Genomic DNA, 24,629 nt, shown 5'->3' on the forward strand with positions numbered 1-24,629 from the left:
GATCCACTACTGCTCTATGTGTATTGTAGTTTGTCGAGGGGGGTGGTGCTGTGGTCCCCTGTCTTTAGCTTCGCGGGGGGCTTCTATACGTCTTGTAGCGGTTCCGAGACCCGCTGTTCCCCCCTCGGGTGTTGTCAAGGTCCGCTCATCCGTCACTGTAAAGGGCGCATTGTCCTGAAAGGATGTTTTAATAAAACAAAAGGCTCCATTATACCATCTCACCGGAGCGGAGCTGCTTGGTGGACACTCGCGGGATCGGGGACCGCAGCGCCTGGTGGATTAAACCTGATTTCCATTCGAACATGTTTTCAAGTGTTCCAAAATGACTTAAGGCTAATATATATATTTTTTAGCAACACTGTTCAGTTTTATCTTAAAAGATAAAGAAACTGTTCATAATTCTATTGTAAAAGCCCTGACCTTCTTGCTGCACACTTTCACAAACCATTACATTAGGCTGACCTATCTGTCATACTGTACATGTATTATATGCTGAGGTCTTAACTGACATCAAAATCAAATCAAAGTTTATTTGTCACATGCTTTGTAAACGACAGGTGTATTCTACGGGCCCTTTCCAACAATGAAAAGAGAAACATTTAAAAATGATAGGAAAAAATGATAACACAAGGAAAAAATAGACAAGTTATCGATACTCATTGTCTATCTACACTGGGTACCAGGACTGAGTTGAGGTGCAGGGGTACGAGGTAATTGAGGTAGATATGTATTATAGGTAGTTGTGAAGTGACGAGGCAACAGGATAGATAATAAACAGTAGCAGCAGCGTGTGTGATGAGTCAGAAGAGAGTGGAAAAAGGTTCAATGTAGATATTTGTTTAAATATTTAGCCGTCTTATGGCTTGGGCGTAGAAGCTGTTTTGGTTCCGGACTTGGTGCATCTTTACTGCTTCCCGGGCGGTAGCAGAGAGAACAGTCTATGACTTGGGTGGCTGGAGTCTTTGACGGTTTTTAGGGTCTTCGTCAGACACTGCTTGACATTACAGTTCAGCGTGTTGAATATGTGGATTAAGATGTGTGGAACACATAATTGTCTGGGTTGTATGGATTTAGGTGACTGCTGTGTTGTGAGTTTATGACCTTTCTGCACCTTGGCCAAGATGAATGAAATAGTGTTTGTTAGGGGCACAGTTTTGGGTCACACTGACAATGAAAAACATAATGCACCCTGCATGTTTCTGCTCTTTGAAAGAGTAGCATTATGCAAAAACACCTTACATAGACACACCCACACAGAATGAAGGTGTCGGTAATCTATTCATGGTAAGAGAAACACCAAGATAAGCTGATAAGGAGGAGGAACTAGTGTTTTATTACCTGATAAAAACACCCATCCATCATTCGCTCTCTCTCTCTCTCTCTCGCTCTCTCTCTCGCTCGCTCTCTCTCTCTCTCTCTCTCTCTCTCGCTCTCTCGCTCTCTCGCTCTCTCTCCTCAGCTTCTTTCTTTCTTTCTTTCTTTCTTTCTTTCTTTCTTTCTTTCTTTCTTTCTTTCTTTCTTTCTTTCTTTCTTTCTTTCTTTCTTTCTTTCTTTCTTTCTTTCTTTCTTTCTTTCTTTCTTTCTTTCTTTCTTTCTTTCTTTCTTTCTTTCTTTCTTTCTTTCTTTCTTTCTTTCTTTCTTTCTTTCTTTCTTTCTTTCTTTCTTTCTTTCTTTCTTTCTTTCTTTCTTTCTTTCTTCAGTGTGCTGGTCATTAAGCCTCTCTAAAATGTTAAAAGCTCCTGATGACATTAGCTCATGCTTAACCAATGGCAACAAAGTGCAAAACTAACTGAATGCTCTGATGCACATGTAAGCCACTCCAGACAAAAAGCCCCAAATAAAGACGAGCAAACATTTCTCCATGATAACATAATTTGAGAGGGGTGGTGGGTGGGAGAGGGACATACACTGAGTGTACGAAACATTATGAACACCTACTCTTTCCATGACATCGACTGACCAGGTGAATCCAGGTGGAAGCTTTGATCCCTTATTGACGTCACTTGTTAAATGGCACTTCAATCAGTGTAGATGAAGGGGAGGAGACAGGTTAAAGAACGATTTTTCAGCCTTGAGACAGTTGAGACATGGATTGTGTATTTGTGCCATTCAGAGGGTGAATGGGAAAGACAAAAGATTGAAGTGCCTTTGAACGGGGTATGGTAGTAGGTGCAAGGCACCGGTTTGTGTCAAGAACGACAACACTGCTGAGTTTTTAAGGCTCAACAGTTTCCTGTGTGTATCAAGAATGATCCACCACCCAAATTTCATCCAGCCAACTTGACACAACTGTGGGAAGCAGTGGAGTCAACATGGGCCAGCATCCCTGTGGAAAGCTTTCGACACCTTGTAGAGTCCATGCCCCAACGAATTGAGGCTGTTCTGAGGTTAAAGGTGGGGAGGTGTTCTTAATGTTTGGTATACTCAGTGTATGTAGGTGGAGAATAATATCAGGTGTGAGATTGGGATGTTGTGGTGGTGCTGTGGGTTGTTTCGGGTGTGGATGGGACGCCTGTGCTAGAGGGAGGAGGGGGGGCTGGCCGACAGGCTGGAGATAGATATAACCTGATCCAGGCGACTGGCCGTCTGCTTTGGGACCATGTGACCTCATGGCTCATTACACTAGAACAAAACCCGCCACGCCGCAGCCACCACTGACCTCTGCCAACCCTCTTCACACACGTTCACTTCACACACTCTCATCTCTGGCCCAAGTGACAGGAGTGCTGGAGTGCTGCTGTTAACAGCTTCAACACACCGGCAGTCAACCATCCACATAGTGTAACCAGGCGGACATGACAGCAGCAACCACACAGTGTAACCAGGCGGATATGACAGCAGCATCCACACAGTGTAACCAGGTGGACATGACAGCAGCAACCACACAGTGTAACCAGGCAGACATGACAGCAGCAACCACACCGTGTAACCAGGCGGACATGACAGGAGCAACCACACAGTGTAACCAGGCGGACATGACAGCAGCATCCACACAGTGTAACCAGGCGGACATGACAACAGCATCCACACAGTGTAACCAGGCGGACATGACAGCAGCATCCACACAGTGTAACCAGGCGGACATGACAGCAGCAACCACACCGTGTAACCAGGCAGACATGACAGCAGCAACCACACAGTGGAACCAGGCGGACATGACAGCAGCAACCACACAGTGTAACCAGGCGGACATGACAGCAGCATCCACACAGTGTAACCAGGCAGACATGACAGCAGCATCCACACAGTGTAACCAGGCGGACATGACAGCAGCATCCACACAGTGGAACCAGGCGGACATGACAGCAGCATCCACACAGTGTAACCAGGCGGACATGACACCAGCAACCACACAGTGTAACCAGGCGGACATGACAGCAGCAACCACACCGTGTAACCAGACGGACATGACAGCAGCATCCACACAGTGTAACCAGGCGGACATGACAACAGCATCCACACAGTGTAACCAGGCGGACATGACAGCAGCATCCACACAGTGTAACCAGGCGGACATGACAGCAGCATCCACACAGTGTAACCAGGCGGACATGACAACAGCATCCACACAGTGTAACCAGGCGGACATGACAGCAGCATCCACACAGTGTAACCAGGCAGACATGACAGCAGCAACCACACAGTGTAACCAGGCAGACATGACAGCAGCAACCACACAGTGTAACCAGGCGGACTTACTGTTAAAGACCCCGTGAGCCCCAGGGTCACCAAAGCCTACTGAATGGAGGAAGACTGCGAGGAGAAGTAGCGCGTGAGAAATGCAAGTGAAATCAATGGACAAATAAATAAACCAATGTTGAAAGTAAACAGATGGCTAAATAAATTGATTCGGCAGTGGGAACTGGATGTGTGGGATTATTTCTAGGCCAGGTCGGAAGCCGGGTCACATGGGGGTTAAAGTCGGAGGGAGATGTGGGTGGGGTTGTCCCTAAAGGATGCTCATGTTTCAGCTCCAATCCTGGGAGAGCGAGGCCGCTAATACGAAGCAGTGAGAAGGCTTTATCCTTAGGGACGCTGAAGCCTCTTGTTGTCTACTACACACAACCACTTTACTTTAGTCAGCCATTTCTAAAGGGGTACGAACATCGGAAAGATCAGAGAAGGGAACAATGGGTGCAACAACGTTCTGGCTTGTACAGGCAGGGTTAAAAGGAAACAGTCACGTGTCAATCCCCTACTTACAGATAAGAGCTGCAGCACTGACTAACAATGTATCCTACAACCAATGTGTGTAATGCCTTTACAGGGGTGGATCCCCAAAAAAGTGTATAAAGTGATCAAAACAAATGTAGTTAGTGCAATATTCTAGATAAAGGGATAAGTAGCATATAATTTATAAATGTTTGCATGCTCTTCTCCTTCGGGAAAAGATCAGCTGACTCAAAGAGGGTGTGGCGGGTATTAAAACACTTCTGCGCTACATGCCGTGAGGATCAGTGGAGGCTGCTGAGGGGAGGACGGCTCATAATAATGGCCGGAATGGAGCGAATGTAATGGCATCAGACACATGGAATCACCATGTGTTTGATGTATTTGAGACCATTCCCCTCCAGCCATTACGATTGCATCCTTCCCAATTAAGGTACCACCAACCTCCTGTGGTGTGGATACTCTTGTGCATCCTCTGTCGAAGTTGGTAATCGAGGAGGGGAGCAGCCTTCTTCCTTCGCCTACTAACGAATTGACACTCGACTACTTATCGGTTTTACCGGGTCATGGAGGAGAGAGGAAGGAGAAGTCAACGAGAGGATGGTCTTTTGCCCAAATGAGAATCTCCGCTAGCCTGAAAAACACTTTTCCTGGGTGTGGCAGCTGTAGCAAAATAAGTGCCTTCTGTTCGCAGGCTGCAGAAGTACAAGCTGCAACAAACAGCTGACAGCATGTAGCTTTCTGATACACAGCCAAGAACTGGGAGTGTCTCCAATCAGGAAATATATGGCCTGCTCTGCTTTTTTCCCTCATTCCCAACATCTTACACAGACACGTGAAACTATATCAAAACATAATATGTCTAACTCAGACATGCCCTTGGGAATACTTTATAAATATTTAGTTGTGCTGACATTTGGAGGAGGGAAAAGGTTTGGTGTATTTCAGTCCAGGATGATGTTTAAACTCCTTAAGCAAATCCAACAGCTTTAAAAGGTCCTGTACATCTCCCGTCTTCTCTAGTCACTTAACCATAAAAGTATCCATGGCTACGCACCCTAATACCCTCACCAACATACCAGCATGCCTGACATATCATTAAAGGGATTTGGTTCAAATCATCCTTCACAGTTGTGATAAAGGCATGTCTGTATCATACAGTATTGTTAACTTGGACCACCCATAAACTTAGAGAAACCTTCTGCCAGTCTAAGTAATTAGGCTAAGAAAGGTTATTGGATTGCAGTATTGGATCTTTCATCCATGGCACATGAAACCGTAACAAACCACCTCAACATTTTCATTTTGGCTTTGTGGCTTTCGAAGAAGGCGACAACACTTTGAAAACTGTACAGTGTACGAACACTATTCTACTGTGATTTACGTTAGGGAGGGAGTATGGTTAATCAATGTGGTCAGATAGTGGATTCTTGGTGTCTGGTCGAACCCAGCCAGTGGTCATGTCTCAGTGATGTAGGAGCAGGTACACATGGAGATGTGTGGTTTGGACCCCCCCCACCCCACCCTCCTCATCCCTCCATTCTGGCAGCCATTGTAATTCTGAGCTGGCTTTGTTTGTGCAGCTGGAAGAAAAGCTGGGCTTCTTCAACCCCCCACAGGGAAAAGGAGGGAGACGAGGAGTTGGAGTCAGGCCTCTCAAATTAAGGTTCTTCGAGCAGTGTTGGACCCGCTTACTGAGACTTAGAACTCTGAAAGAAGGTCTGTTCCATTAACAACATATTGATACATCTCTAATGTGTGATTATGAATAAAGATGGATGTGGCAGACTGACAGACTCTGTATTGGCTGGCCTACTTCCTCTCATTATTAACAGACTGACATACTGAAATGGGATTTTAAGTGAACTGCACAAATTTAAACACACCACGAGTAACTGAACTGGATTGAGGTCATGCAGCAGTTCAGAATGCTTTATAGGAGTTGGCAGATCAATTGGAAATGGATGATGTTTGTCTCAACCAAATGTGACAACAGGTCAAATGTTGTAACTATTGTGAGATCATCTCTCTGCTCCCAGTCAAAGTCAAGTAGCCGTTTTCTCACTGCCCTCAAACATACCCCCACAGCATGACAGAGTGCTTTCAGACCTGCTCATAATAATATATACTATGCATACACAAATGTATACACATACAACTGTTCCATCAAGGGACTTTTAGAGAGGTTGCAAGGCAGTGAAATAGTTGTAGCATGGCCCAAAATCCCCCAAACTCCCAAATCTTTTCAGCTTTTATTGTGACTGCTGTATACATACCACCTCAGGCCAATCAAAATAATAAACTGGCGCTTAACAAACTGTACAAGGCTATAAACAAGCAGGAAACCCTACACCCAGCGGCCACCTTTCTGGTTTCCGGCGATTTTAATTCGACATCACTAAGACACGCGATAGCCCACTTCCATCAACACGTCTCCAACGCCACTAGGGGAGAAAGTCCTAGACCACTGCTATTCTACCCATAAGCAAGCATACAATGTCCTCCCTCGTCTGCCATTCGGCAAATCAGATCATGACTCCATACTCTTGCTTCCTGTTTACAAGCGGAAGCTGAAACAGGAAGTACCCGTGATTTGCTCTGTTGATAAATGGTCACCAGAATCAGAAGATATGCTTCCGGACTGCTTTGCTAGCCCTGGTTGGAATGTGTTCTGAGACTCCACCGATTAACGTCGATGATCTTACCACCTTCGTCAATGGCTTCATTAGAAAATGCATCGACAACGTTGTACCCAAAGTCAGGGTTCGCTGCTTCCTCAATTAAAAGCCCTGGATTAACACTGGGGTTGGCGCTACCACACACAGAGCTATCGCAGACAACCCTGATGCTACGGCCGAAGATGGGCAACCCAGATGCTACGGCCGAAGACCGGAATAAGTACAAGAAGGCCCGCTATGACTTCCGCAGAATCAAACAAGCAAGATGACAATATAGGAATATGGTGGAATTATATTACATAGGCTCTGACGCCCGCCGCATGTGGCAGGGGCTACAGTCTATGACGGATTACAAAGGAAGACCCAACAGTGATCTGCTCAACAATGTCTTTCTACCAGATGAAGTCAATGCATGTTATGCACGCTTTGACAACATTGATCCGGGTGTGAGGGCCGTCACCGACCCAGAGGACTGGTGGATCTCACTCTCTGAGGCCGACGTGAGAAGGGTTTTTAATCAGGTCAACACCCTCAAGTCCGCGGGCCCTGACTGTATTCCAGGGTTTGTTCTTAGAGCATGCTCAGAAGAGCTGGCAGGCATATTCAGTCATTTTCAATCTTTCTTTGTCCCAGCCTGTAATTCCCCACGTTTTAATCATCTCTCTTCCTAAGAACTTCATGCTACAATGATTACCGCACTGTAGCACTCACTTCTGTAATCATTTGAGAGGCTGGTTATGGCACACATTAACTCCACCATCCTAGACCCACTCCAATTGGCAACCTGCCCCAACAGATCCATAGATGACTCGATCTCAATTGCTCTCCACACTGCCCTCCCCCACCTAGATAAGAGGAATACCTATGTGAGAATGCGGTTAATTGACTACAGCTCAGCGTTCAACACTTATCCTCTACAAACTTGTCACCAAGCTTAGGACTCTGGGTCTGAACACCTCTCTCTGCAACTGGATCCTGGACTTTCTGATAGGCCGACCCCAGGTGGTGAGGATAGGCAACATCACCTCCATCACGCTGACCAGGGGCCCCACAGGGGTGTATGCTTAGTCCCCTCCTGTATTCCCGGTTCAGCCACGACTGTGCGGTCACGCATGACTCCAACACCATTATCAGTTTGCTGATAATACGATGGTGGTAGGTCTGATGACCGCCGACGATGAGTCAGCATACAGGGAGGAAGTCAGTGACTTGAGAATGTGGTGTTTGAGCAACAATCTCTCCCTCAATGTCAGCAAGACCAAGGAGCTCATCGTGTACTACAGGAAATGGGAGGCAGGGTTGACCACGCCTCCATCCATATCGACAGGCCGGCAGTGGAGCAGGTAGACAGCTTTAAGTTCCTCATTGTCCAAATCACTAAAGACTTAAAATGGTCCAAACGCACAGTCGTGAAGAAGGCTCAACCTCGCCTCTGCCCCCTCAGGAGGTTTGAAAAAGTTTGGCATGGGCCCTCATCCTCAAAATGTTCTACAGGTGTACCATTGAGAGCATATTGAATGGCTGCATCACCGCTTGGTATAGTAATAGCACCACCCTCGATCGCGTGGCACTACATAGGGTTGTGCGGACAGCCTAGTACATTACTGGCTCCGAGCTCCCTGCCATCCAGAACCTCTATATTAGGAAGTGTGAAAAGAGAGCCTGGAAAATCATGAAAGATCCCAACCACCGAAGCCATAGACAAGTGATAAGGGTATTTATATGCTTAAAGGTAATGATTAAAGAATTCCACCCTGAAACGTAACTATTAGTGATTATTAGTTTATGTAGCATGTATAATGAATCATTAAAGTACTAAACGTAAGTCCAATAAGGTTCGGTAGAGACATGTGAGGGAGAGAAATGTGTGAGTGTGTGTGTGACTAAGGAGATACCAAGAACAATTGGACTATGCATGACCCGACCTGGCTAGAACTATGAGAAACTTACGATAGGACAGGGAGTCCTTTCAAGGCTCCTCTAATCTCGGGGGAATGGAACTGTCGGCTTGGTAGTGATAACCAATGGATACAACTCACCTACTGTTTGTATGTATGTGCATAGGATATCTACTGTTTGTGTGGAGGTATGTGCGTAAGTAGGGAGTGAATTATAAAATGGATGTCTTTGTATAATGGTCGTCAGAGCGCTCTCGTGAATAAACTTTACGAACCTTTCGCATAAGCTGAGTCTTTGCCTAATTATCATTAAACCCAGGGTCTTACAAACCTCGGGGATTGGTCAAAGCTTATTGATTGTTAGTTATTATCATTGGGATTGAAGATTCTCATGACAACAATTTTCTCAGCTGCCGCACGACATGAGGTACTGGAGTATCAAGTCTGACACCAACAGGCTCTTGAACAGCTTCTATGCCCAAGCAATACGACTGATAAATAGCTAACAAAATAGCTACATGGACCGAGTTTAACTTGTATCTTTATTTACCTTTTATTTCAGTATTTGCACTGTCTATGCACACTCACAGAGCTCTTCACACCCACTGTCACTCCAACACACACACACACACACACAAACACTCACTCAATCATTCACTCACTCACACATAATATACACATACATTTATACTGACTCTACACACCCGCACTCCCACTCACATGCAAGCTGCTCCGACTCTGTTTATCTTGTATCCTAGTCACCTTATCCATATACATATCTACCTCCATCACTCCAGTATCCCTGCCCATGTGAATATGGTATTGGAATGGACTTTTTAAATATTTGCTGTATATAGAATGCTTGCTTACTTACTTTATTGTGTATTTCATATTTATTCTTCTTCTAGTAATACATCGTTAGTGATTATTGCATTGTTGGGCTTTGAGTTAACAAGGAAGGCATTTCACTGTACTTGTGCGTGTGCCTTGAAACTGAACCTCTTGGGTTGTTTCCGTACAGCTCACTGTGCCTCTGTATGTGGTCTGCTTTTACCATGTACTGTAACTGTATGTTACATGAGTACTTCAGTTCGCTCTCTTTTTATGTCAGTGCTCGGGAGGTCTCTGGATGTCGAAATATCCTCGTTGTTTTTCAGGAGACACATTGGCTAGCTCTTGTTAGTTTTTTAAAGAAAATGTCATCCTGTCTAAAACTTTGAATGTTTGTAGAATGTTCTCTCACTAGGCAACCATGTATTTTTCTGACGTCAAAGCTCTGAATACTGGTCTGTATTAATAAAATACGGAAGGTCTCAATGCAGCATCTAAATAGAGGCTGAAAGCAATCAGAACTGCGTTGTCCCCCTCTGTTCGCACCTATAGATGCTACCATATATTTTTTTAATACATTTCACATCTCTTTCATTCGCACCATTCCCCTCGCCTACATTGTGGCCTCCCAGCTCTCTGTCCCGTAACAGTCTGCTGTTATTGATGCATAGAAAGACCACAGGAACATCAGAGGAACAAGCATGCAGTTTGTAGTGTCACAGTCACTGCTTGCACCCTCACCACCAATTTGTGTACACACACACACAAACACAACTAATATTGCACACACATACAGAGATGCCTCAAAGCATTTGGAATCCGCTTCTATAGTGCTTACATTCATTAACATGATGCATATACACACATGCAAGATCACATGCATGCTGATGCTGTGCGCTATCCCAAACCTTCATTACACACAATATCCTAGCCAGGCAATAGAATAGGACCGGAGTAGGGTTGGAGTCCAAGTTCTAGCATCCCTTCAGAATAGGAGCAGGGAGCCGCGACAAAGAAAAGGTGAATGTGCATTCAAAGCCTATTCCTTTAGGAATACCTCACTGTGTTAAACAGCAACACGGAGATGTGTGAGACTAGCAGCACTGCTGAAACCTGAAAACTAGCACACCTCATCCTCCCTTGAGCTCAGCTGTTAGTTCCAGATCTGACCCATAATGGAACACATTGTTCCAAACTGAAGGGTTCTGATCCAGACCAACCGGTTATGTTCAGGTCCAACAGCAGAACAGAGCTCCTTGTCCCCCCCACCCACCCACCCATTGCTCTGAGCGGGCCAGGATACTGGTTCGAGACTGACTTGGCCTGCTGTAACTCTACTGAGCCTTGCGCTCGCATTCATTTCAGTTTCAGAGCTGGATGGAGACAAGCAGGCCTCCGGGCTGAGTGTAAATATTCCGAGCCTTGCCTCTGTGGTTTAACAGTAATGTGACTAGTGTGTACGTGTCTTAGTGCCGTGAGAACATTAGCATGCCGTTAGCTTTCACCACCATGCTTCCTTTGTGACACTAACCACGTTTCCGTCCACAGTTTTTTTTTATGCAAGCAAAGTCATACGTTTTATAAAAATAAATCACGACAGCTATGATGGAAACAAAGTGTAGGTACATTTCCCAAAAAAATGCAGACAGATAATTTGTTCCTTTGACATGGTGGGATCTTTTTGTGTCTGTAAAATGTATTATGCGAGAAATGGAGGTGGAAACACCTTTTATGTGCAAATATTGATATAATAACCATCATATCGAAGTAAACTCTGAGTCACGCAATGATATGGTGTGTGGTCCTCCCATTACGACTCAGGAAATCATTCCGTTTATTAGGCTACAGATGAAATAAGGTATGGCGAACTTCACAGGATGGTGAAAGTGCATGGTGATCTTGATGCTCCTTTCCAATAAATATTGAGGGTCTTATTCTGGTGACATGATTGATGATCGATGCTTGACTGCCGTTTGACAAATACAAATATTCTCTCTCTTGTCCATAATCTCATCATGTAGGCTACCCTACCCTCACTGTATCTGGGATCTGTTGGCCAGGGACCACATGCCAAGACTAGAGTAGGAACATTTGCTATTTAACAAAACATTTTGTGACAAAACTATTGGTAGAGTTGAACAATGTAATGGAAACCCATTTAACTGTTTGTTTTTTGCTTGTACCAAATAAAAATCTAATGTCATCGCACTGCTTTTTTTTTTATCCGCGACAAGTCCGTTTGGTTGAAACACGCTACTGGTGAGAATTTTCTTTATGCTGATGTTAGACTATTCGCATGAAAATCTGACACCAATTGGATGGAAACCTAGTTACTGTGATCTCGTGAACAACGTAGAACTGCTCAGGTTGTTGCGAACTTTTCATGTGAAATGAGTGTTGGTAAGATGTGGGGTTAAGATAGCTCAGGGTGTCCAATTGAAACAGTTTCTGCATGGTGCTGCTGGTAAGACTCATGAACGGGCTCAAACCAGAGAGTGGTTCCTTTTAAATAGAATATGGAGTAATGAGGCCTTAATACGGAACTATAAGAACATGTCTGCTCCAGATGTGTTCTAAATCAACCCTTCCTGATGGGGGTTTTAATCACCTCTTCGTACCCTTGTGCTTTGATCTCTGTGGTAAGTGTAAAGTATACCAGAGGAGGAGGGGGAACACAGAGGGAAATGTGGTCCCTTTAAATCAGGACGCCGGATGAAAGAGAAATATGCAGAATAGTGCGATGTAAGAATATGAATAATTTTGGCAGTGTGCCCCGTGGGACAGGGGTTGACAGGAATGGTCTGAGGGTGAATGTATTACAGTAATTGCCTCAAAGGCACCACTCCCTCTGATGCCTGGCCCCTCCCGTTGGGCGAATTGGGGGGGCTGTCGATCATGTGGGTTACCAATCGCTGCGGGGGGCTCCTCTGCACGATGCTCTCTTCACTTGTCCCTTTGTTCCGAGGGAGCGAGTCGAAAGCGCGAACGAATGCCTGGCATGATGCACACAGCCAGTGAAAGTGAACATTGCTTCTTGACCGAACTGTGCAGACAGAAATTAGACCCCCAAAAGAGGCTGTGCTCAAACTGTCATCTGCTGATGAGGGGAAGGTTAATCCCTAATTACAAGATTACCCGTCATTCAGTGTTTAAAAAAAATAATACAAAAATTACACTTCCTAAATAATCTGCCAGCTTCAGCAAGATTTTAACAAGCCTCCCAGAATGATAAAATCCCCACACCATACGACAAAGGGGGAGAGGAACACACGTTCTGTCTTTGAAGCTAAAAAAAACATGTGTGCCTTTCCAGGGAAGTAGTCAGCATCTCTGCAAATTTAGAGTTCTGTAATAAAAAACAGAAGGGGGTGTACACAGTATGTAACAAAATGTATTTCTGCATCAGTAGAAGTTATGCCTGTCTGACTCTGTACTACTATAGCTATGCAGTGATAACGCATTCATGTAAATATTGATTCAATGATCATTACTGGACTAATATTTCACTACAACTAATCTAAACAATATGTCCCAGTGAAGAGCCAGAGGAATGTGAATGTGTATGTCTGGGTCCTGGTTTGGCAAGTTTACACAAAGCAAGCAACAAATAAAAAATTTCAGCATGTTTTTTTTTCATCTTTCTCTGAATGTGCATTAAGTTCCCCTGTGGAATTCCTCTTAAAGCTTAAAACTGAGATATTGCAGGCTTCCATCTCATATCTCTGGTCCGTCCGGCCTCTCTACAATACAAGAAACAGCCCCCCCCCCCCCCCCACACACACACACACACACAGACACACACACACACACACACACACACACACACACACACACACACAAAACCACCCCCTCTTTCTCCACTTTCTGTTTTTTCTTAATTTAGCTGCCTGCTGGTCATATAAACAGTGCAAGTCTCTCAATGACAGAGCCTCTTCTCTCTTGAGCCTGAGTTTCACTCCCCCACAATCAGTCGGCCCACGTTGTAGCCAGCTCTACAAGGCCCAGTGCTACTGAACTGTATGTCAAAGGTCAAATCACAGACAGACCAAGTGATTCACTCTCACTCTACTGTCCAAAGTCCAGAGACTGCTCGTGGAGATTTCACCATAGCCATTTCCTTTGTTTAGGAAATTGAGCTCTAAACATTTGGGAATATCAGTGTCAAAGTGGTATGCATATAGATAAGATTATGCTGGTGTGTCTTTGCGAGTGATAGTATTGTCCTTTTGGCATTTTGTAGGTGTCTGTGTGTATCTCTGTCTGGTCCGCTAGCACACGTGTGTTGTTGTGTCGTTTCAGTTTTGCGTCTGTGTTTTTTTCTCTTGGTGTGGCTTTTAGCCCTGTCTGCATGGCTGAGGGGTTGTGGGTGTTATCAGCCTGCCTGTCAACACTGAGCCTATCTAGAGGAGAGAACACCAGAGAGGAAGAAGGCCAGGGGAGGTTCACTGAAATCTCTCACTCACTCACTCCCAGATCATCACTGATACCAACAACCGACCTCATGACTGTTGCCCTGAAGACTTACCCTGGGTTAATGCAGCAGTTAGTGTTATTTCATTTACGCCTCACAATTGGGTTGTTAATGTTGTATGTATTTTCCATATAGAACCCCTTCTGTGAACTTGAATGCTCTGCCTCTGCTTCTGCCTTGCTCTGGGAACTGACTGAGGGTGATCAATGCTGCAGTGATGGCTGTGAAATCACTTCATGTCATGGAGGGAGCCCTGGGGCTCAGGGATGTGGATAGAGAGCAGAGACACACTGCTGCCACCTGCTATCAACAGCAAATTCAGTCCCACTATAGCCTGACTGTGAACCATCGGGTTCTTGATCACCTCCTTAACCAATGCCCTTCTCCCCCCGGTTGCTCAGAAAGGTTCCAAACGTTTTCCTTTTAAGAATGATGGTGGCCACTGTGTTCTTGGGGGCCTTAAATGCTACATAAATGTTTTGATACCCTTCCCCAGATCTGTGCCTCGACACAATCCTGTCTCGTAGCTCTACGGACAATTCCTTCGATCTCATGGCTTCTTGTTTTTTTCTCTGACATGCCTTTCCAAATCATGTCCAATCAATTGAATTTACCACAGGTGGACTCCAATCAAGTTGTAGAATCATCTCAAGGATGATCAATGGAAACAGGAAACAGCTGAGCTCAATTTCGAGTCTCATAGCAAAGGGTCTGAATACTTATGCAAATCAGGTATTTCTGTTTTTGCTGAGGAATTGTGTTTTTCGTCCATTTTAGAATAAGGCTGGAACATGACAAAATGTGTAAAAAGTCAAGGAGTCTGAATACTTTCCAAAGGCACTGTATGTTGTACGTCTGTTATCATGTATGTTTCAAGCCCCATTGCTTCTTGACTTTATACACTGCATTGTGTGTCACAGTTCTGCTGATGATGTAAATCTCTCTTCCTTCCTGCACTGACATCTTTAATGCTCCATCTCACTGCATTTGTGTTGATCCCTTCGAGACACCATGGCACTTGGCGTCAAGAGTGAGAACCTGTGGTCAGGGACCGGGGTGGGGGAGGAGGCGTTAAGGGGAGGGAGTGCAGAATGAAACAATCCTCCAGACAGCTAGCAGAGCTCTCAAGGAGTATGCTCACAACACCATTAGACGGGCCAAAAATGGAACCCGACAAGGCATCCAATCACAGCAGAGAGCGGTCCTACCCAGCGTGGGACTATGATGGATAATGATAACCCATAACCCTCTGGCTGCTCTAAAGGTCTGAGAGAGATTAGCTAGGAGGAGGAGAGAGATTACTCTACCACAGAGGTAAGATTGCATCTGTCTGGTGCTTTGATGATAACACAACAGCTTTAATGTGATAGAGAGGTAGTGTGAAGTAGAGGTCATCTCAGATCTGGAAATGTAGATCCAAATCGCATTGGATTTGTGATATTCCCATCTGACATTTTTTGCAAAATCAATACCCCATCATTTTCGGATCCGAGGTGGACCAGATATGACCCAAAATATGTCAGAGAATCGGATCCAAATTGGGTCAGGTCTGTATCGGATGCAAATGGAGCCGAAAGATTAAAAGAATGCAGCTTTATTACTGCGCATGCCAGCAGAATGTCTTTGACTTCACAGGCAGGCAGTGAACATGAACACTCAGCGTCATTCTGACCATTTGATATTTCAATTGTTTAAATATTCCAGAATAAATAATGAATTGCTAAATGAATGCATTTATTATGTTAAAATATCTCATAAGAAACATCAGGACACAAAATGCAAATTATAATCAGTCAGAAAATGTATTTCTTGATCCAGAAGCACGTAGACTGTAAATACAAAAAAAAAATGATAGTGTATTTTCTGACTGTAAGACAAGTTGCCTGCCCACTAAGACCCATCCAAACTAGACCTATAATATAGTGAAACTACACCTATAATAATAATTGTTATGAACGCAACACAGCAAGATGCATTTCGCAGCATGGGGATGGGTGTTTTCATTAACAAAGAAACAAGGAGTTTACCAAATAGTGCTTATTCCATATCATCCTTAGAGGTCCATTCTGTGTTTTTAGTGTTTGTTTTACATCTAGCCTACAGGAACATACACTAATGAAAATGTTATGTTCTTTCAAATATTTACATTTTGTATCGTTACCGAACACCTTCATAAACACAACCATATTACATTGGCACGAAGGGGGGGGTTCTATGAGGCCAAGCTTTTCTAGTTCAATGGATTTATTAGACTGGTGGCAATTGGTACTCCTAGAGGCCCCGCTATTCTACTGTTAAATATGATATTGTCATTTTGACCGTCATGGCGCTTTTAGGATGAAATGCTCAAAAGTTTGTCTTTTATGACTTTTGCCTGTGAGTACTGCTAGAGTGTAAAACACACGTTTTGGAAGAGTCAGGTGTAAGGTTCATATTGAAATTATAAAACTGAAATGTTAATGTTTCACATGCATTTTCTGTTGTAGGCCTACATCTAATATAATTGAGTTGTGGTCTACACTCTACAGCCTAGTATTTTCATAAATGACATCCCGAATTAAAAATGTCGACACAAGAAGGGAATGGGTTTGTGGCAAAAACGCACTATAGGCGCGTCCCCCTCTCCAGAATAAGCGCTCTGTTTCCCGTTAATTTGTGCGCATTCATTGTTTCATTATGTGACGTGTTTTTTATGTTTATATATTTAGCTTGAACGTAGATGTGCGCAAATGTAGGCATATAAAGGTTACCATTTGGGAATGTCTGATAGTAGACCATTTCTGGTTGTCTTAACTCGCCACAACTTATGAGCTGCGGAGCTTCTCAAAGTAGTTTTGTTCATCACCTCACACAGAACGCCAACAGAGTGTTGTACATTCATTGGGAATGACCATAGTTCCTCACTATATTTGAATAATCTTTCCAACACTCCTTCTTGAGCTTAAGTAACCTCGGTGTGAAATAGCGGCATATTGCTGATCCCAGTGGCGGATTTAGGTATAGGCAACATGGGCAGCCGCTGGGGCTGCCACTTGGGTGGCCGCGCATAAAAATTAGGAATGGGGACATTTGCGTGATTGGTTTTCTATTGCTCATTTGCAAGTCACGTCAATGATATCATGTCACCGTGTGGGACTGTGGGTCAATTAACCTTGTCGGAGAGGGCGCCCTGATTCTAGTTTGTGAGCTAGGCAGGCTACTGCCTGGGTAGGTCTCCCACTCAGAAGTACGAGATGGGGAGGGAGGCGGGGGTAGGTTGACCTCAGGTCTCCCCACTGGAAGCCCGGGGTAGGGGGAGCGGGGGTAGGTTGACCTCAGGTCTCTCCACTGGAAGCCTGAGGTAGGGGGAGCGGGGGTAGGTTGACCTCAGGTCTCCCCACTGGAAGCCCGGGGTAGGGGGATCGGGGGTAGGTTGACCTCAGGTCTCCCCACTGGAAGCCCGGGGTAGGGGGAGCGGGGGTAGGTTGACCTCAGGTCTCCCCACTGGAAGCCCGGGGTAGGGGAAGCGGGGGTAGGTTGACCTCAGATCTCCCCACTGGAAGCCCGGGGTAGGGGGAGCGGGGGTAGGTTGACCTCAGGTCTCCCCACTGGAAGCCTGAGGTAGGGGGAGCGGGGGTAGGTTGACCTCAGGTCTCCCCACTGGAAGCCCGGGGTAGGGGGAGCGGGGGTAGGTTGACCTCAGGTCTCCCCACTGGAAGCCCGGGGTAGGGGGAGCGGGGGTAGGTTGACCTCAGGTCTCCCCACTGGAAGCCCGGGGTAGGGGGAGCGGGGGTAGGTTGACCTCAGGTCTCCCCACTGGAAGCCTGAGGTAGGGGGAGCGGGGGTAGGTTGACCTCAGGTCTCCCCACTGGAAACCTGAGGTAGGGGGAGCAGGGGAATCTATCAAATAGCACACCTCTAACTTTGTACACTACTAATGAAATTAGTCAAATCAGTCACACTATGAAATGCTACCAAATAAACCACAATTCATTCATAGTACTGTGAATATATAGTTTCACAGACGTATTGTTGCATTTTTTGTCTGGTTTGTGTGAAATGGTAAAGAATAATATAAAAGCAGTCTGCACACCACCAAGGTGAACTGGTTTAGTCTTGAGTCTTGGTTGACAATGTTGGGTGATGTATTGATGCTCGAGTGCCAAATCAACACACATGTTTCTGTTTGTCTTTATTACTTATTTTTGATATTTGAGTCATATTTTTATAGTTATATAGTTTTAAATGTTATTATTTATTTGTGGTGTTCCAAATGTTTTGTTTTTTTTTTGCTGGGGGGGTTCGCCCTGTGAGCCATAAAAGCTTGAACCGCCACTGGCTGATCCCATGAAATAGGCTACCTCCGCTGTGCAAATACAGCTGTGTCTATTCCAAGCTCATTGGTGAGGGCCCAATTGAAACAAGTTAGTCAACATGTGTCAGCATCCCTGTGGAAAGCTTTCGACACCTTGTAGTCCTTGACCCGACGAACTGAGAAAGTTCTGGGGACAAATGGGGGTGCAACTCAATATTGGTGTTCCTAATGTTTTGTACCCCCAGGGTACTGTATATGTATGTACGTCTCCGTGTGTCCATGTGACTGAGTACAGTTATACAAGACGATGTTGTGTCTGAGGAATCTCAAACACTGATGTCTAGGTTCACTGGTTTCCCCTGCAGCTGGAGAAAGTGGAGCTGGGTAGCTGTGAGTGCTGCAGTGACAGCAGGTGGGTAATGGAGCAGCTATCTGGGAGGGGAGCAGCAGGCACACACAGACACTGCTAATTGGGGCTTATCAGGTGTTGCTGGGAAAGGGAAAACGCCACCTGGGGCTTTTGTGAGAGCAGAGCAGGGAGCTATCAGTTGGTCACATGACCACAGTGCGAGGAGGGGGTTTGTCTCAGTGTGGGGTTAGGAACCACATAATTTTGTCTACCAGCCGGCTCTCTGTCGAACCGTCTGGTTTTACAGAGCCTCAGAACGGGTCTCGAAACATTGGCTGATCTCTCAGTAATAATTGGCGGATCTCTCTGTCCATCATCATCATTTGGATAACCCTTAGAACCTCCCCTCTACATTGTGGACTTCAAAGTGTGAGCAACGCAGGTGAGATTGGAAAATCTGAAAGTGCGCATCTTAGAAATAGTTTTCACATTTAAAATGTATGTGCCTGAACTCAGAACCACTTGGGCTGGTTAATGAGAGAGAACATTTATTTTTCTAAGTCCCATCTACTACAACCCCCTTTCAAGTCCCACTTTGTTGCACAGTGTTACCAGGCTCTATGTACTAGTCGAACCCGAGGTCCCAGAGGACAAGGTTTCAGAAGATCTTTATTATTCGGACTTGTGAATATTCAGCATGGTTAATTTGAATATCGTACTAAATACACATTTCGTGATAAACTTTGAGCAGCTTTGATGATGTAAAACAGATTATTATCTGGTTGTTTTAGTTCTGATCATTTGTGGATGTAAAACAACCTTGGTGTTGGAGACAAACAAGATGGGTGACATGGTGACAATATAAACTCAGCAAAAAAGGAAATGTCCTCTCACTATCAACTGCATTTATTTTCAGCAAACAACGTGTAGATGTTTGTATTTACATAAGATTCAACAACTGAGACATAAACTGAACAAGTTCCACAGACATGTGACTAACAGAAATTGAATAATGTGTCCCTGAACAAAGAGGGGGGTCAAAATCAAAAGTAACAGTCAGTATCTGGTGTGGCCACCAGCTGCATTAAGTACTGCAGTGCATCTCCTCCTCATGGACTGCACCAGATTTTCCAGCTGTGAGATGTTACTCCACTCTTCCACCAAGGCACCTGAAAGTTCCTGGACATTTCAAGTGGGAATGGCCCTAGCCCTCACCCTCCAATCCAACAGGTCCCAGACATGCTCAATGGGATTGAGATCCAGACTCTTCGCTGGCCATGGCTGAACACTGAACATTCCTGTCTTGCAGGAAATCATGCACAGAACGAGCAGTATGGCTGATGGCATTGTCATGCTGGAGGGTCATGTCAGGTTGAGCCTGCAGGAAGGGTACCACATGAGGGAGGAGGATGTCTTCCCTGTAACGCACAACGTTGAGATTGCCTGCAATGACAACAAGCTCAGTCCGATGATGCTGTGACACACCGCCCCAGACCATGACGGACCCTCCACCTCCAAATCGATCCCGCTCCAGAGTATAGGCCTCGGTGTAACGCTCATTCCTTCAACGATAAACGCGAATCCGACCATCACCCCTGGTTGGCAACTGACAAAAGTCATGAAGAGCACTTTTTGCCAGTCCTGTCTGGTCCAGCGACGGTGGGTTTGTGCCCATAGGTGACGTTGTTGCCGGTGATGTCTGGTGAGGACCTGCCTTACAACAGGCCTACAAGCCCTCAGTCCAGCCTCTCAGCCTATTGTGGACAGTCTGAGCACTGATGGAGGGATTGTGCGTTCCTAGTGTAACTCGGGCAGTTATTGTTGCCATTCTGTACCTGTCCCACAGGTGTGATGTTTGGATGTACCGATCTTGTACAGTTGTTGTTACACTTGGTCTGCCACTGCGAGGACAATCAGCTGTCCATCTTGTCTCCCTGTAGCGCTGTCTTAGGCGTCTCACAGTATGGACATTGCAATTTATTGCCCTGGCCACATCTGAAGTCCTCATGCCTCCATGCAGCATGCCTAAGGCATGTTCACACAGATGAGCAGGGACCCTGGGCATATTCCTTTTGGTGTTTTTCAGAGTCAGTAGAAAGGCCTCTTTTAGTGTCAAGTTTTTGTAATTGTGGCCTTAATTGCCTACCATCTGTAAGATGTTAGTGTCTTAACGACCGTTCAACAGGTGCATGTTCATTAATTGTTTATGGTTCATTGAATAATTCTCAAAATGGTGCCGGAATAATTTTTTGCGTGATTTGTAACTTATTTTGTAGTTAATGTTTCTGCAACCGTATCTTACGGCAAAAAAAGAGCTTCTGGATATCAGGACAGCGATCACTCGCCTCGGATTAGACTAAGATTTTTTTCTACAACAAGCAGGACGCACAGGACATTCTCCAAGCACCCGACAAGGCCAACATCCCAATTATTTGCAAGAGGAAGCGATGCAAGTACAGAGGACAAAGAGCCGGATGCCATCGTGAGGACCCGCAGAAGGTGAGTGGGAAAGCTGCCGTTACTGTCAATACTACTCGCCAACGTGCAATCATTGGACAATAAATTAGACGAGGTACGATCACGAATATCCTACCAACTGGACATCAAAAACTGTAATATCCTTTTTCACGGAATCGTGGCTGAATGACGACATGGATATTCAGTTAACAGGATATATGCTGCACCGGCAAGATAGAACAGCACACTCTGGTAAGACGAGGGTTGGGCGGTCTATGCCAATTTGTAAACAGCTGGTGCACGAAATCTAAGGAAGTCTCTAGATTTTGCTCGCCTGAAGTAGAGTATATTGTGATAAATTGCAGGCCACACTACTTGCCTAGAGAGTTTTCAGCTATACTTTTCGTGGCTGTTTATTTACCACCACCGACAGATGATGGCACTAAGACCGGACTCAGTCAGCTGTATAAGGAAATAAGCAAACAGGGAACCACTCACCCAGATGCAGGGAAACTTAAATCAGTTCTACCAAATGTTAAATGTGTTAAATGTGTAACCAGAGGGGGAACACTTCTAGATCACCTGTACTCCACGCATACAAAAATTCTAGATCACCTATACTTCACACACAAAGACGCATACAAAGCTCTCCCTCATCCTCCATTTGGTAAATCTGACAAACTCTATCCTCCTGATTCCTGCTTACAAGCAAAAAATGAAATCAGGAAGCACCAGTGACTCGGTCTATAAAACAAGTGGTCAGATGAAGCAGATGCTAAACTACAGGACTGTTTTGCTATCACAGACTGGAACATGTTCTGGGACTCTTCCGATGGCATTGAGGAGTACACCACATCAGTCACTGGCTATATCAATAAGTGCATTGAGAACGTCGTCCCCACAGAAGCCATGGATTACAGGCAACATTCGCACTGATCTAAAGGGTAGAGCTGCCGCTTTCAAGGTGCAGGACTCTAACCCGCAAGCTTAGAAGAACTCCCGCTATGCCCTGCGACGAACCATCAAACAGGCAAAGTGTCAATACAGGGCTAAGATTAAATCATACTACACCTGTTCCGACGCTCATCTTATGTGTCAGAGCTTACAAACTATTACAGACTACAAAGGGATGCACAGCCACGAGCTGCCCAGTGACACGAGCTTACCAGACGAGCTAAGTCACATATATGCTCGCCTCGAGGCAAACAACACTAAGGCATGCTTGAGAGCATCAGCTGTTCCGGACGACTGTGTGATCACGCTCTCCGTAGCTGACGTAAGTAAGACCTTTAAACAGGTCAACATGCACAAGGTCACAGGGCCAGACGGATTATCAGGACGTGTGCTCCAGGCATGTGCTGACCAACTGGCAGGTGTCTTCACTGACGTTTTCAACATGTCCCTGATTTGAGTCTGTAATACCAACATGTTTCAAGCATAGTCCATAGTCCTACCATAGTCCTTGAGCCCAAGAACACAAAGGCAACCTGCCTAAATGACTACAGAAACTTAGCACTCACGTCCGTAGCCATGAAGTGCTTTAAAAGGCTGGTAATGGCTCACATCAACACCATTATCCTAGAAACCCTAGACCCACTCCCACCCACTTGCATACCACCCAAAAAGATCCACAGATGATGCAATCTCTATTGCACTCCACACTGCCCTTTCCCACCTGGACAAAAGGAACACTTATGTGAGAATGCTATTCATTGACCACAGCTCAGCGTTCAACACCATAGTACCCTCAAAGCTCATCACTGAGCTAAGCATCCTGGGACTAAACACCTCCCTCTGGATCCTGGACTTCCTGATGGGCCGTACTCAGGTGGTGAGGGTAGGTAGCAACACATCTGCCACACTGATCCTCAACACTGGAGCTCCCCAGGTGTGCATGCTCAGTCCCCTCCTGTACTCCCTGTTCACCCATGATGCATGGCCAGGCACGACTCCAACACCATCATTAAGTTTGCAGACGACACAACACAACAGCCTGATCACCAACAACGATGAGACAGCCTATAGGGAGGAGGTCAGAGACCTGGCCGGGTGGTGCCAGAATAACAACCTATCCCTCAACGTAACCAAGACTAAGGAGATGATCGTGGACTACAGGAAAATGAGGACCGACCATGCCCCCATTCTCATTGACGGGGATGTAGTGGAGAAGGTTGAGAGCTTCAAGTTACTTGGTGTCCACATCAACAACAAACTAGGATGGTCCAAACACACCTAGACAGTGGTGAAGAGGGCACGACAAAGCCTATTCCCCCTCAGGAAACTAAAAAGATTTGGCATGGGTCCTGAGATCCTCAAAAGGGTATGTACATATAGATATGGTTAAAGTGACTATGCATATATGATGAAGAGAGAGTAGCAGTAGCGTAAAAGAGGGGTTGGCGGGTGGTGGGATGGACACAACGCAGATAGCCAATGTGCAGTAGCACTGGTTGGTCAGCCCAATTGAGGTAGTATGTACATGAATGTATAGTTAAAGTGATTATGTATATATGATAAAAAGAGAGTAGCAGCAGCTTAAAAAGAGGGGTGGGGGGCACAAAATGCAAATGGTCCGGGTCGCTATTTTGATTACCTGTTCAGGAGTCTTATGGCTTGGGGGTAAAAACTGTTGAGAAGCCTTTTTGTCCTAGACTTGGCATTCTGGTACCGCTCGCCATGCGGTAGTAGAGAGACAGTCTATGACTGGGGTGGCTGGGGTCTTTGACAATTTTTAAGGCCTTCCTCTGACACCACCAGGTGTAGTGTTCCTGGTTGGAGGCAGCTTAGCCCCAGTGATGTACTGGGCCGTACGCACTACCCTCTGTAGTGCCTTGCGGTCAGAGGCCGAGCAATTGCCGTACCAGGCAGTGATGCAATCAGTCAGGATGCTCTCAATGGTGCAGATGTATACTACCTCAATCAGCCTGACTAACCGGTGTCTGTATATAGCCTCGCTACTGTTATAGCCTCGCTACTGTTATTTTTCACTTTCTTTTTACTGTTGTTTTATTTCTTTACTTACCTATTGTTCATCCTCTTTGCACTATTGGTTACAGCCTGTAAGTAAGCATTTCACTGTAAAGTCTACACCTGTTTTATTCGGCTCACGTGACAAATACACTTGGATTTGAAGCATGGGAAACAGTGTATAAACCCTTTACAATGAAGATCTGTGAAGTTATTTGGATTTTTACGAATTATCTTTGAAAGACAGGGTCCTGAAAAAGGGCCGTTTCTTTTTTTGCCGAGTTTACATAGCTTTGATAATGACCCTATATCTAGGCTATGCAGCATGAGCATACACATTTGGTGATTCGTCTTCGGCTCCTATCTTGATGTAAATGTGCTCCCTGAAGCGTTTTTTGATTTCCTGTCTCTCTGAATGACACCTGAGAAATATATGTCTGGTGCTTGTCTTCCTGTCTCTCACTGCTGCCTTTTATCTCTTATTTCCTCTCACTCTTTCCATCCATCCATCCTT

At 45.3% G+C, this 24,629-nt stretch overlaps 1 protein-coding gene across 3 annotated transcripts in view; it reads left to right on the forward strand.

Moving 5' to 3' along the window:
• The window catches only part of LOC135554153 (sphingosine 1-phosphate receptor 2-like), a 32,922-nt gene that overhangs the window by 1,298 nt on the left and 6,995 nt on the right, over positions 1 to 24,629 (forward strand). Inside the window, exon 1 of one of the 3 annotated variants that reach the window (XM_064986252.1) lies at positions 15,153 to 15,362. The exons of the other annotated variants lie outside the window; for them this stretch is intronic. The gene's annotated coding sequence lies outside the window, so the exon portion shown is untranslated. Of the gene's footprint in view, positions 1 to 15,152; positions 15,363 to 24,629 lie in introns of those variants that run through there. 3 annotated transcript variants of the gene reach the window in all.

This window comes from Oncorhynchus masou, chromosome 14, assembly GCF_036934945.1.
Source record: "Oncorhynchus masou masou isolate Uvic2021 chromosome 14, UVic_Omas_1.1, whole genome shotgun sequence".
NCBI lineage: Eukaryota > Metazoa > Chordata > Actinopteri > Salmoniformes > Salmonidae > Oncorhynchus > Oncorhynchus masou.